This window comes from Notolepis coatsorum, assembly GCF_963971535.1.
Source record: "Notolepis coatsorum genome assembly, chromosome: 1".
In the NCBI taxonomy this organism is placed as follows: Eukaryota; Metazoa; Chordata; class Actinopteri; order Aulopiformes; family Paralepididae; genus Notolepis; species Notolepis coatsorum.
Genome location: NC_140165.1, coordinates 151,561,203 through 151,576,255, shown reverse-complemented (window position 1 = coordinate 151,576,255; position 15,053 = coordinate 151,561,203).

Here is a 15,053-nt window from a genome sequence, read left to right as displayed (position 1 = left end):
ACTACACTATTTAAAGCACAAGGACACAAATTTTGTCACATTTAGCATTTAAAAATATATATATAAATCTGTTAGGAACCGGTTACAGGTAGGCTCAAATGCACAACACGGGAGACAGAGGAAAGTTCAACCCCGAAGGGCATTTAATAATACATTGCAAAAAGTGAACTCACTCCAGTCTCCATCCATCAGCGTGATGATTATCAGCTGTGCCTTTTGCGTGCCCGTAGAGCGTGCGCCGAAGTGCAGGGAGTGAAGGGACAGACACAGGGTTAGAGACAGAACAGAATGGCTTTTATGATACTCTTGAATCTGGGTGTTTAGCTGGGGTTGAAGATGTAGAAAAAATTCGTATTGGGGACTGGATCACGGATATGCTACGTAAAGAAGCACCCATCTTCAAGGCCTTCAGTAGGTTTTGTGATCTGTAGTGTCAGCCAGCTAATCACCCAACCCACAAGAGTATGTGATTCAACACAAACTACCATTGATCTCATTCTGACCTCTGACATGTCCAGGATCTCCAACGAAGGGGTTATAGCATGTGGGTTAAGCGATCATTATATGATATTCTGTACCCGCAAAAAGCTAAAACAAGGGGAGCTCCAGTAGCTCACTGCGTACCTCGGACGCTATTTCGGCGTCGGGGACAACCGTGCGCGTCACGGATCTGGGGTACACGAGTTCGACTCCCGGACTCGCCGTATTTTCTCAGAGTGTCTTTCCCCCCATCTATACCCCATTCAACCTGTTTCTGTCGGTCATACTTGACCAGAAAAAGCGATAAACGCGAAAAGAACCAGCTGACTGGTCAAAGTTTAAAAGAAAAAAGCTAAAACAAAAGGCAGACTGTCACAAAACAGTCACATCTAGGGACCTCAAAACCTACTCTAGCGAGGCCTTTAACCAAGAACTGGAGAGCCTGGACTGGTCTGATGAGCTCAGTGGTACACTAGTTGAAGAAACATGGCTTGGATTCAAAACCAAATTCACAACAATACTTAACAACATGGCCCCCCTAAGAACCACCAGGGTTAAAAATCGCGCTGAGCCATGGATGCACTCTAAAATACTGACTGGTCGAAAACAGGTTATCCCTCCACCTGGGTAAAACCGAAGCTATCCTTTTTGGCTCGGCCATACGACTTAAGAGGTCTCCTGGGTTCAAAGTAGTGGTAGGAGATATCGAGGTAACAGCAAAGGAGGAAGTCACATACTTAGGATGTGTTTTGGACAACACCTTATCAGGGGTGAGCATGGCACAAAAGGTGGTCACAAAGATCAATCAGAGAATACAATTTCTCGGTAGAGTGTCCACCTATATTAACAGGTCAGCATTGGAAGTCCTGGCAGGGGCACTGATCCAATGTCATTATGACTATGCGTGCTCCTCCTGGTACACTGGCATCACAGTAGCACTGAAAGGTAGGCTACAGACAGCTCAGAACAAATGAGTTAGAATGATTTTAAAACTCCATCCCAGGACTCACCTTACACAGACACATTTTAACAGCCTCAAGTGGCTCAGGGTTGAGGAGAGGGTCTCTCAATTAAAACTCAACATGACACACAGGATACTCTGGAATACTGTCCCTCAATATCTTAGTGGATATTTTAACATGGTAAGGGATGTACACGGACATGCCACCAGGGGTAGTACAACAGACATCGTCCCAGTGAGATGTAATAGAAAAATAGGCCAAAACTCATTCCTGTATTCAGCAGCAGTACTATCGAATAGCCTACCAATGGAGTTGAAGCCCATAAACCCCTTCTCCACTTTACATTTATTTATAATTCATTTATAAAGAGGTGGATCATAAGTAGCAGAAGCTGGGAGTAGTGACCAAAGGGTTTCTAATATGTGTTATTCCTTTTTATTCTTTTATTGTCTATAAAATGGAATATTATTGTATGTATTTTTTTTATACCACACATCCTGACATACAGACACTACAAACACCCACGTCCACACACCAGTACATACATCCACTGACACCAATGATGAAGGACCACAATGGAAACAAGCCTATGGCTTTATTGTGTTTATTTGAATCCTATTGGTAAATGGAGAAATGTATACCTGTTCATATTGTGATCAAATGTATATGTGTGATTTCCATTCTAAATCAATAAACTATTTTTTCTATCTATCTATCTATCTATCTATCTATCTATCTATCTATCTATCTATCTATCTATCTATCTATCTATCTATCTATCTATCTATCTATCTATCTATCTATCTATCTATCTATCTATCTATCTATCTATCATATCTATCTATCTATCTATCTATCTATCTATCTATCTATCTATCTATCTATCTATCTATCTATCTATCTATCTATCTATCTATCTATCTATCTATCTATCTATCTATCTATCTACCGCTGTGAAAACCAGAGACAAAAAATGCTCTGAACTTCATAAAAGTCAGTCAAAGCTTGCCAAAAGCCCAAACAGAGATCTCCAAGCCCACATGGCTGAACTCAAAATACAAAGAAACAGACTGAGAAACAATGTAAACACCATGATCAAATCATCAAAATAAAATTTCATCAATGACAAAACTGAGGAAAACAAAAACTGTGAACTTTGGAAATTACTCAACAACCAACTAGGCTGCAGCAAAAAACTAAAAACCAGATTTACAAACATAAACATAAAGACAGAAAACACTCTCATCACAGACAAGCTGGATATGGCCAAATACTTAAACATTTTCTTTACAAACATAGCCACAACACTGGTTAATAAACTACCCTCCACTCAGGGCATTTTGGGGTAGAACACATCCTAGCCTACTACAAAAACCTAGGGGTCCGCAAAGACAACTTCAAACTCGAAATGGTAACAACAATTGAGGTACTCAAAAAATGTAGCGCCCTCCAACCTAACAAGGCCACTGGCCATGAAAATATCCCCTCCAAATTCCTCAGAGACACAGCAGCCGCCATCACGACACCCAGTCATCACACACATAATAAATCTCTCCATAAAACAGGGACACGTCCCCAAAGACTTCAAAATTGCGAGTGACCCCCCTGCACAAAAAAGGCAGCAAATTAGACCCAGGCAACTACCGGCCTGTTTCTATTCTTACCCCCATCTTGAAAGTCATGGAAAAAATTGTCTACGAACAGGTTGAAAAGTACCTCACGGAAAAAAATCTAATCTATGAATTCCAATCTGGCTTCAGAACATCCCACTCCACTGACACATGCCTTCTCTATTTGAACGACCACATCAAACAAGAGGTGGCCGCGGGCAAATACTGCGGCATGGTCATGCTGGACCTTCAAAAGGCTTTCGACACTGTCAATCACTCCATTCTGATTGTCAAGCTAAAAGCAATAGGTTTTGATAGTTTATCAGTGAGCTGGATGCAATCCTACCTGGAGGGGAAAGAACAGATGGTAGAAGTAAACGGTACACTACCCCCCCCCCCCTCCCCTCCCAGTGAGCTGTGGTGTTCCACAAGGAAGCATACTAGGACCTTTACTGTTCCTAATTTATGCAAATGACATGTCATCAGCTTGTGACTGCAACTTGTTCCTATTCGTGGATGACTGAGCCCTGCTGGTCTCTGACAGGAACAAGTTGCAGGTTGAAAAATCCCTCAGCTCTGAACTCTGCAGAATCTGCACCTGGCTCGCTGGGTAAAACAGAGTCCATTCTCTTCGGATCAAATAACAAACTCAGCAAGACAAATGGCTTCTCTGTTACAGTGGGTGACAATATTGTCACAAGCAAAGGCGTAATTCTTTTTCAATGGTGGAGGGGACACATTTGGGGGCGTGGTCACAGTGGCGTCGTTTCAGTAAAAGCCAAGGTATGGCAAGGAGGGAGGGTGGCTGTTGCGGCCGGTGCTACGTATTGTTATGGTTTGACACCGACCCCAAACGCAACGACACAAGAGAGTAGGATTCAGAGTTGCCAAAAACAGGGGCTTGTTTATTGAGACTAACTAAACAGCACAGAATAGGAAGAGTCTAAACAAGACTGGACTTCAAGCAAGGATGAATTGTTCTGCTGCTCTGCAGCTTCTCCCGAGGTGGTAGTAGGGGGTAGCAGATGCTGACGTCAGAGCCGCTCTGCAGACTTCTCTCGGCAGAATCTCCGAGGTGATGCGGGACCGAGAGAGAGAGAGAGGGAGCGAGTCAACACAGGGTGCAGGTAGAACGAGCAGGAGAACAGGAGAGGTGACTTGTACCCAAAAACAAAAGTTATCCAAGTGAACTAATCTTCGTGTAAACACACACAGTGAGCAATGTTCCAAAACACAATCCCAAGCAGACCACGTGAGCGGATCGGCGCGGCCGAGAAATCCGCTCTTCGCTCTTTAAAGCTTGGTCCGCTCCGCTAATCACTCATGTTGACCCCGCCCCCAAGTCGCTCTCCGCTCGCTCCCCGCTCACCTTGAATCGAGCGCTCCCCGCTCCCCGCGCCAGATCGCTCGGCAGTTTTTTTTCTTCTTTTTTTGGAGCATGGTGTAAACGAGCTCAAACTACAACAGTCTACACCCCCTGGGCCCCTTAACAATTGTTTGTATTGAGCCGCATTGTAATTGTAGCCATTCTGCAATGTTAAATAACGTTGTTTATCCATTCACTATCTCTATTAAGCGATGATAGGCTAGCCGAGCCACAATGCTATGGTCGCTGCCATTAACGTTAGCATGTAAGCTAACGTCAACAACAATGGCGTCGATATACTTTTTCTAACTGGAGTGAGTGTGGGCGTCTCTACAGTGACAAAGCCTGAACGAACAGCCTATCACAGGTTCACCCTTCTCATTGGTTGAAAATGGCCTTCATGTTTGTACATCGCCATCTGTTGCTTTGGCATTGTACTGCATGTATATATTACATCAGTGTTAAACCACTGTGAGCGGCCTGGAGTGGATTGGAGCGGAGGAGAACTCTCGCTCCGGACGTCGCGCCGACTCATTTTAAAACCCACTCCTCGCTCACGTCAAAACCGGCCGCTCCGCGCCCCGCGCCGCTCACGCTCCGATCCGCTCACATGCACTGATCCCAAGTGAAAAATATCTTCGGTGCAAAAATAGACACTGAGAGCGAAGTCCAAAATACAATCCAATGTGATAATATCTTCGGTGTGAAAAACACACAGTGGGAGATGTTAGGTCAAAATATTATCCCAGTGAAACAATCAAAAAGGCAACCGCTGGGTGAGTGACTGTCTGATAAAAAGGTGGTAATCTTCAGTGTTATAAAAACACACGAAAACGGAATTTGATCAAAGACAGTCATTAAAACTCACCCAGGCGTTGTGCGTAAAGAGCGCTGGAACAGCAGCGGAGCGAGCGCGTCGCCACGGGGAAAAGGTGTCCAAGAGGAAGGCTTCTTGGATATCCTGGAGGTAAAGCACAGGGAACAACAGCAGCAGCAGGAACGGCGAATGCAAACAGAAAATATCAAAACGATCCAACAAAACTTGAGTGGGGAAACGGGGTATAAATAATACGGGATTGATTGATTGACAAGCAGTGACAGCTGGGGGATGTGATTGAAAAGCGTGTGGACGGGAGAGAACCAATCAACGACGTCTCTGGGAAGAAGCGTGTGAATGGGGGAATGAAATGATTAACAGAAACAAATGGAAAACAGAGCGAGGTGGTTTAAAGGAACAGAGCGAGTAGGTGAGCAAGGACAGAAACCTCACAGTACCCCCTCCTCCACGGGAGCCACCCGGCGACCAGGCCGACCCGGCTCGTCAGGATGGGCACGATGGAAGTCAGTGATCAAGCTGGGATCCACGATGAGCTGCCGGGAGACCCAGCTACGCTCCTCAGGACCGTAACCCTCCCAGTCTACCAGGTATTGGAACCCCCGGCCCCGCCGACGAACGCCCATCAACCGGCGGACCTGCCACTGGGGGTGACCATCCACCAACATGGGAGGCGGAGGATCAGGAGCTGGAGGCATAAGGGGACTGAGGGAGACGGGCTTAACCCGGGAGACATGGAACACGGGGTGGATGTGCATGGACGCAGGAAGTTTCAGGCGCAGGGCCGCCGGACTGATTACCTTCAGGACCTCGAAAGGTCCGACGAAACGGGGGTTGAGTTTCTTGGCCGAGGACCGTAGCGGGAGGTCCCTTGCGGAGAGCCACACCCTCTGCCCAGGGCGGTAAGTCGGCGCGGGAACCCGGCGCCGGTCGGCACCACGACAGGCGCGCTCAGATGTCCGGAGCAGCGCGGTCCTGGTGATCTCCCAAACTCGTCGGCAGCGGTCGAGGTGGTCCTGCACGGAGGGAACTGCCACTTCCGCCTCCTGTGCGGGACCCAAGGAAGCCGGCGATCAGGGGCACCGGAGAGGGGGACAAAGACAGAGGCCCGGAGAGGGGGACCGGAGACGTGGACAGAGGACCGGCGAGGGAGGCCGGAGACGGGGACTGGGACCCGGTGAGAGGGCTGGACGGCACCTGAAGACACCGGGCACGACAGGAGGAGCTCCACCCCTTGATGGTACCGGAGGACCAGGCGATGTGGGGCTCGTGCAGCGCGAGCCAGGGCCTGCCCAGGACCACAGGGACAAGAGGAGAGCTGGTGACGAAAAACTGGAGCCTCTCAACGTGGTCACCAGCAACGGTGAGAAGGACTGGACAGGTGCGTTGAGTGACGTCAGCCAGGCGGCGATGATCCATTGCGAAGACCTCCAAGGGCCTCTCGAGGTCCTCAAGTGGAATGTTGGCCCGGGTGGCAAACCCAACGTCCATGAAACTCCCATCAGCACCAGAGTCCATGAGTGCACCCACCGTCGCCCGCTGGTCCGCCCAGGCTAGGGTGACGTCCGCCAGACGGTTGGGTGGTGCACGGGTGGGGGAACAGGAAAGACGGCTCACCAGGATCTCCCGGGGTCTCGGCGAGCCTGGTCCTCTTGGCCAGGCACGGCAATTGGAGACACGGTGTCCACCCCGGCCACAGTAGAGGCAACGGCCGGAGAAGAGCCTGGACTCCCGTTCGGCCGGGCTAAGGCGGTTGCGTCCCAGCTGCATGGGTTCCCCCTCGGTCACGGCTCGGGAGGGAACAAACCCACCAGTCACGGAGGGGGCAGGGCGGTCAGCACTGTAGAGGCGGCCGCCGGGAAAGGGGGCCCCTGAGCGGAGGTCGATGGCACAGTCATAAGGCCGGCGAGGCGGAAAAACCTGAGCCCTGGACTCCCTGAAAACCCCCTCGGGGTCGTGGTACTCGGGGGGTACGTCTGGGGTACAGAAAACCTCCTCGAGGTCGTGGTCCTCGGGGGGTACGTCTGGGGTACTGAAATCCTCCTCGAGGTCGTGGACCTCGGGGGGTGCGTCTGGGGGTCCCCGTCGGGTTCCCTCACGTCTTCTCTCCTGGAGGCGTCCGTCGATGCGGATGGCGAGGCTGAACAGGTCCTCGAGGGAATCAGGTTCCTCCCGGGTCGCGAGCTGGTCCCTGACTGCGTCACTGAGCCCACTCATGAAGGTTAGGCGAAGTGCTGAGTCGTTCCAACCACTCTCCACCGCCGCCAGTCGAAACTCCAGGACGTAGTCTGTTACCCCGCCGCTCCCCTGTCGGAAGGTACCCAACCGGGCTCCAGGGTCCAGACCACGGGCTGGATGGTGGAACACCCTGCGGAGCTCAGCCACGAAGTCTGGATAGGAGAAACAAAAATCTGCATCCATTGCCCAGGAGGAAGTGACCCACTGGGCTGCCCGGCCTGAGAGCAAGTTCGTCATATAGGCCACTTGGGACCCTCTAGCAGTAAAACGGCTTGGTTGATGACGGAAAACCAACTCACATTGCATGATGAATGTGGCACAATCCTCGGGATTGCCGTCGAACAGCCGTGGGACGGAGAGACGGGGTTCCCGAGGTGCGGGATCGGGAAGCGTGGGAACTGCTGGGACTGCGGGGAATGCTCCAGAAGGAAGTGAGAGAATTAAAGCGTTAACGGTGTCGCTCAGCGTGTGAAGCTGAACGAGAATACCTGACTGTTGTCCTGCCAGAGCGGCCAGGGACCCTTGAATAAGCAGGACCTGCTCTCGGAGTCCCTGTACAGCAGCTGCAGCCGCATCCAGCTGTAGGCTGTGTTCCTTGGCTGACTCTAACTGGACTGCCGCTGCTGTGCTGACTCTCTTGCGGGCGCAGACCGCGCAGGCCAGTACGAACCCCTTGACGCCGTTCCTCATGGTGGGCCACCAGAATCGACGAGCCAGGAAGGAGAACGTGCGATGAACGCCCGGGTGGCAGGCGAACCGGCTGGTATGGCCCCACTGGAGGACCCGGGACCGGACTGAGTTGGGGACAAAGAGACGATTAACCGGTACATTGCCTGGAGCGCGATGGAAGCGTAGGGCACGCCTTACCACCCCCTCGATGCCCAAGGTGACTACTCTCTCTGTGTCGGCTGGGGTCGTCATTGGTTGGATCGTAATGTTATGGTTTGACACCGACCCCAAACGCAACGACACAAGAGAGTAGGATTCAGAGTTGCCAAAAACAGGGGCTTGTTTATTGAGACTAACTAAACAGCACAGAATAGGAAGAGTCTAAACAAGACTGGACTTCAAGCAAATATGAATTGTTCTGCTGCTCTGCAGCTTCTCCCGAGGTGGTAGTAGGGGGTAGCAGATGCTGACGTCAGAGCCGCTCTGCAGACTTCTCTCGGCAGAATCTCCGAGGTGATGCGGGACCGAGAGAGAGAGAGAGGGAGCGAGTCAACACAGGGTGCAGGTAGAACGAGCAGGAGAACAGGAGAGGTGACTTGTACCCAAAAACAAAAGTTATCCAAGTGAACTAATCTTCGTGTAAACACACACAGTGAGCAATGTTCCAAAACACAATCCCAAGTGAAAAATATCTTCGGTGCAAAAATAGACACTGAGAGCGAAGTCAAAAATACAATCCAATGTGATAATATCTTCGGTGTGAAAAACACACAGTGGGAGATGTTAGTCAAAATATTATCCCAGTGAAACAATCAAAAAGGCAACCGCTGGGTGAGTGACTGTCTGATAAAAAGGTGGTAATCTTCAGTGTTATAAAAACACACGAAAACGGAATTTGATCAAAGACAGTCATTAAAACTCACCCAGGCGTTGTGCGTAAAGAGCGCTGGAACAGCAGCGGAGCGAGCGCGTCGCCACGGGGAAAAGGTGTCCAAGAGGAAGGCTTCTTGGATATCCTGGAGGTAAAGCACAGGGAACAACAGCAGCAGCAGGAACGGCGAATGCAAACAGAAAATATCAAAACGATCCAACAAAACTTGAGTGGGGAAACGGGGTATAAATAATACGGGATTGATTGATTGACAAGCAGTGACAGCTGGGGGATGTGATTGAAAAGCGTGTGGACGGGAGAGAACCAATCAACGACGTCTCTGGGAAGAAGCGTGTGAATGGGGGAATGAAATGATTAACAGAAACAAATGGAAAACAGAGCGAGGTGGTTTAAAGGAACAGAGCGAGTAGGTGAGCAAGGACAGAAACCTCACACGTATAGTTGTAAGGTTCGTAGATTTTTTTTAGTCAATAGTCAATTTTGGTGAATTGTTTCTATACAATTCACTTATGACAAGTCATAACGCCGCGCGAGTCTCGGGACATGCGTACTGCGTTGTGTGTGTGTGTGTGTGTGAGAGAGAGCGAGAGAGAGAGACAGAGAGCTATTTATTATCTAAAAAGCAGGCATGGCCAGCACCCTCATTTCACTGTCTGTATGCGCCCCCAGACATCATATTTGAAGACCCTGATCAGATTTTGCTTGATCCATTGGCTGCAACGATACATTGGCCTGAGCTATTGTTATGCAAATACAGGTAGCCAGGTGGGTACTTGGCGGCTTGGTTGTTTATTCTGAGACAAAGAGCAGCCACCTCTCTCTGGCGTTCAACTACAACGTGGCAGCGCGCGTCACAAATGACACGCAAATTAGATGATTTTGTCACAAGCCAATGGCTCGTCCCTCGCCAAGTACTCACCTGGCTACCACGCCGCGTCTCCGTTTATTATCGTGTAACATTGTTTTGGACGGTAAAAAAGTGCGGGGGGACAATAACTGCCTTCTGAAACCATGCAGGGGACATGTCCCCTGTGTGCCCCCCCATAAGTATGCCCCTGGTCACAAGGAAAGATGAAATTACATACCTGGGCTCCATCCTAGAGGCAAATCTTTCCTGTGACAAAATGGCAACCAATGTAACAAAAAAAGTCAACCAACGAACAAGATTCTTGTACCGGACCTCCTCTCTGGTAAACAAGAATACTGTGAAGACTCTAGCAGGAGCACTCATTCAAGGGTACTACGACTATGCTTGCACCTCATGGTACCAAAGCACCTCAAAGGCACTAAAAACAAGATTAAAAACAAACTACACTACACCACTAAGGTACCCATGTACATGTCGAGGTACTTCCCAAAGGTCAGTCAATACCACAACCACAACACCAGAGGGAGTTCCACAAATCATGTTCAACCCAGATTTGGCTCAAACAAGGGACTAAACACGTTTATGCCACATCAATGTGGAACGCCCTACCCACAGCCGTAAAAAAAAATTTAATCACTACTCACCTTCAAAACCGCTCTCAAAGAGCACCTACGGGAGGCTGCAATTTGAAACTGGCCCCTGTAAACATCCAACCCCCCCCCTCCAATGTACAGTTTCCTCCCCCTCAAATGTATATCTCTTTTAGAAACTCTGTCTCTTAAACAGTACTGTATATTTGTATATCTTGTATGTCATAAATGTCTGGATGTAACAGTACTGTTTATCTGTGATGGATGAGTTCAGTGATGTAGATAGGGGCCTGACCGTGGAGTGCTCTGAAAGTAAAAGTGAGGACTTTGAAGAGAATTCGTGAAGTGTACCGGGAGCCAGTGCAGGGATGCCAGAATGGGAGTGATGTGACATGATTTTTTTTGACCTTGTGAGTAGCCTGGCTGCAGCATTTTGGACCATTTGTAGTTTGTCTGTGGATGATTTAGTGAGACAGGTGAAAAGTGAGTTGCAGTAGTCAAGCCTAGAGGAAATAAAAGCATGCACGGACAGTTCTAATTCAGAGTGAGATATGATGAAAAATCTGCGCCTAGAAGGGGGACGGCTACATTAGCGGTGATAAAGTCCCAGCCAAACCGTTGGCCACTAAACCACATTTCGACAGCCCCGCGTCACGCTGCTGGCGAGGGGCTGTCGCTGCGGCGGTGATATTCCAGTCTCCCGGCGGTGAAACAAAGGCTTGGGTTGGGAAAACTGCCGCTGCACAGTGCTGTTGACCAGCCAAGAAAAACGTATCAGCCTCCTCGGCCAGAGCACGGCAATCGTCTATAGTGGTGTTGGCCAGAGCGGCCCGAACCGGAGAAGGCAGCTGCCGCAGGACAAGTTGCATGAAAAGGAAATCGGGCTTGTGCTCCCCCAATAAATCCAGCATCCTATCATGAGATGCGATGGCTTGCTATCACCGAGCCCTTGCAAAGAAAACAACCGGCTGGCCCGCTCGGTATCGGAGAGTTCGAATGTCTTTAATAGATGAGACTTGATTGTGCAATATTTATCCTGAGTCGGAGGGTTCTTGAGGAGGCTCACCACATAATAATATTTCGTGGTATCCGAGGTAATCTCCCGCAGCTCGAACTGTGCCTCCGTTTGTGCAAACCATGCCGAGGCTGACGACTCCCAGAACTCAGATAATTTCAGCGAAACTGCATTCGTAGACATGTTGCCGCGAAAGCGTCTTCAAAACTAATAGTAGGGTCACCAATGTAGAAATCGTCGGAAAGGAGAAACGCACAATTTCTATCTTGCGACAACACAAAGCTGTGTGTCATTTATTTCATTATAGCACAAGTGACAGCTGTCAGAACTATGCCGTGCAAGCCTCTGACAGCTTGTAGTAACCAAAACATTTTATCAATGAATTCCCACCAGGGCGTCTTCTCTCAGCCCAACCCCAAAACCAACTTACTTAACACTTTGAGTGCCAGCAGGGGGCGCCAGAAATAGCGCTTGAGTGCCAGTGCTGTAGTCAATGGGAGGGCCATCACATTTGTGAACGCATAAACTATATCTTAAATTATGGCATAGCTGTCAACCCTACCGGTTTTTCCGGTATTCTCCTGTTTTTTTAACCCTCTTCACGCGCTGTTCACGGCTCACGGATTGGTACGTATTTTGTACAAGTTTATTATTATTTTTTTTTACAAAATGGCTGCAATTCTCCTCCGTGACGACAGGTGACAGCAGTGTAGATTAGACCGTTATCACAGGAAGTCAGACCGTTGCGACCCGAAGAAGACAGCTACGCGACCGGATAAAGCTCAGAGCTCAGGGGAGAGAGTAGACTGATGCACCGAGGCGGCCGCGGACCGAGGGTGTCAAATCAACTTAGCCAGTGTCTCTTGATTGCCCACTCTGTGGCTTTTGTCTCTGGAACAAAAGGTTTGCAAATCTTCTGTGGATAAAACAATACAAATGCAGGAATGTGTAAATGTATTGGTTGGTGAACACTAACAGCCGTTTGCTCTGCGCCTCCACTGTCCCCTCCTGCCATTCCTCCACGGATAGTATGCCTTCACTGACGCCCAATTTCCTGAATGCGATTTATACATATAAATAAATTGATCCGTTTTAAAAGTTGTCGTGAATTGTCATGGTATGACAAATACAGTTACTGGTAACTCGCAGGCATTGCAGAGATATTGAGGAAAAACACAAAATCGCATTGGCTTTTTTTCTATCTCATTTTTCTCTGTAGAATGAATGAAAACTTTATTTAACAGATTGCAGAATGGGTACAATACAGTACGGCTCAATACAGACATACAGACATACTACACAGACATAATAGACACACACACTGTTCCAAAAATGATATTCCCATTTCCCACTGCTAAATTAATGACCATAGGTATTTTTTATAGCTTTTTCAGGAACATGGCATGTCTTTTTTCATCATGCATATCCTGTTACCTATATTTTTTTGCATTTTGCACAATCAATGCGGGCGTGACCACCTGCATTTCACAGTATGTGACAAATAAACCTCTTGATTCTTCTTGAGTTGTCGTATTAATATGTAGCCTACAGTGATGAAGGTATAAAGACACTGGTAATACATTGATTGATTGCTAACTTTAACAGATGGGTACAATACAGTATTGTGCAATACACAATTGTTAAGGGGATGCAGACCAGAGAAGGACTTCTTCCCCCATTTTCAATTCATCATAACATTTATGTATGAATTGTAAGATTTCAATAAATATGAACATGTTAATGCTACTACTACATAAACTGAATTTATACTGAATTTGTCTTACACTTAATGCAGGGATGTTCACAGCATTTCACTTTCAACCAGGTATCTGATTAATTTAATGTAGCAACTAGTTCACCCAGTCCTTGTTGGACTGATAACTTTAAGTGGTTGCCTAGTGGAGATTTAGGATTCACTGACTGTAGACTGTAAGAAAAAAAGCTGCAAGAAAACTAAATGTCTGGCATCTATGGTTTCCAAATACTGTCAAATTACAGTAAAATCAAATGCATTTACAGATTACAACCTTTATTTAATGGTTAATATTTTGATAAAAGGTAATTTACTGTATTTTTATAGCATTTACACTCTACACAGTAGGAAAACAAAATAATACCGGTTTTGACCAGCAGCGACGAGGCAGCTCCATTGGGAGGGGGCGGGGCCGGGTGGGAGGGGGCGGGCTGAGGGGGCGGGGCCAGGAGAAGGGGCGGGGCTAAAACCTGCACGTTTTTTCAAATCGAAATGTTGACAGCTATGAATTATGGTCATGTGTCTAATACGCCCGTCGCTTATCAATGACTTGTTTCCAGGATTGTTTTTTAATCGGTAATATCCGTTTTATACCATTTTGAAAAAAACGATAGTTTTTTTAAACTTAAAAAAAAAATATATATATCTGCAGGAATCGAGCTTTACTGGAATACACAAAACACGTTGTTATTTTTCTGCCTATTTATGAATAGTTTTCAAATAAACGCTAGATTATCGATAGTATATGTGTACTTATGCACGCTAGAGAAGCGGGCTGAAAAATCGATTCTTTCCTGATCAGCACACACACACTCACAGCCACACACACATATGGGACACGCTGAGATATAGGTGAAAAGAGCTCTGATTATCCCAAGACTGGTAAAATAGATTCCTTACCTTAGATCAGATGTTCTCCAAAAAGATTATTCCAATTCCTGATCGCCATTCCAAATATCTATCGCGTTTATTGATCCAACGCTGGGTACTGGTAACACATATTCCACGCTGTTCTGAGGGTGGGCAATGACTGGGATTGTCTCCGGTTACATGCCTGACAAGTAAAATGTGGATTCTGGACAATTTTTTCCCCATCTATTTCATTCAGTCCAATCCAATGGGTGCAATACCATCCGGAGAGACGATAGGGGGCGGTATTTTCTCAGACAGATCCCCACTGGTAACGTGAGGCTAGATTGATGAAAAATGAATGGAAATCGATAATACTGTAAAAAAAAAGAACGATTAAATAACGAGATTTCTCGTTCTTGGCACTCAACGCATGGCATGAACTAACGAGATTTCTCGTGGCTGGTACTCAAAGTGTTAAAGTGACAGTGCCCCATCAAAACAATACAATGGTGAATTATGTCTATAAAACCCACTACAATGGTACAATTGAAACGCCCCAGGAAGAGCACCCAGCGAGCCTGATGTGAGGTCAACCGTCTGGCCGATCTGATGTACGTCAGGTTCTTGTGATCCGACCAGACGGTGACGGGGTGTTTGGCAGTCTCCAGCCAGTGCCGCCACTCCTGGAACGCCTCCACGACAGCCAGCAGCTCACGGTTCCCAATGTCGTAATTGGCCTCGGCGGGGGTGTAACGACGGGAGTAGAATGCGCAGCATCTTCTGGTCAGTGGATGCCTGAGAGAGTACACCCCCGATTCCCGTGTCAGAGGAATCAACCTCCATGATGAAGAGTCTCGAAGGATCAGGGTTGACTAGGACCAGTGCCAATGTGAACCGAGCTTTAAGGTCCGTGAAGACGGCAC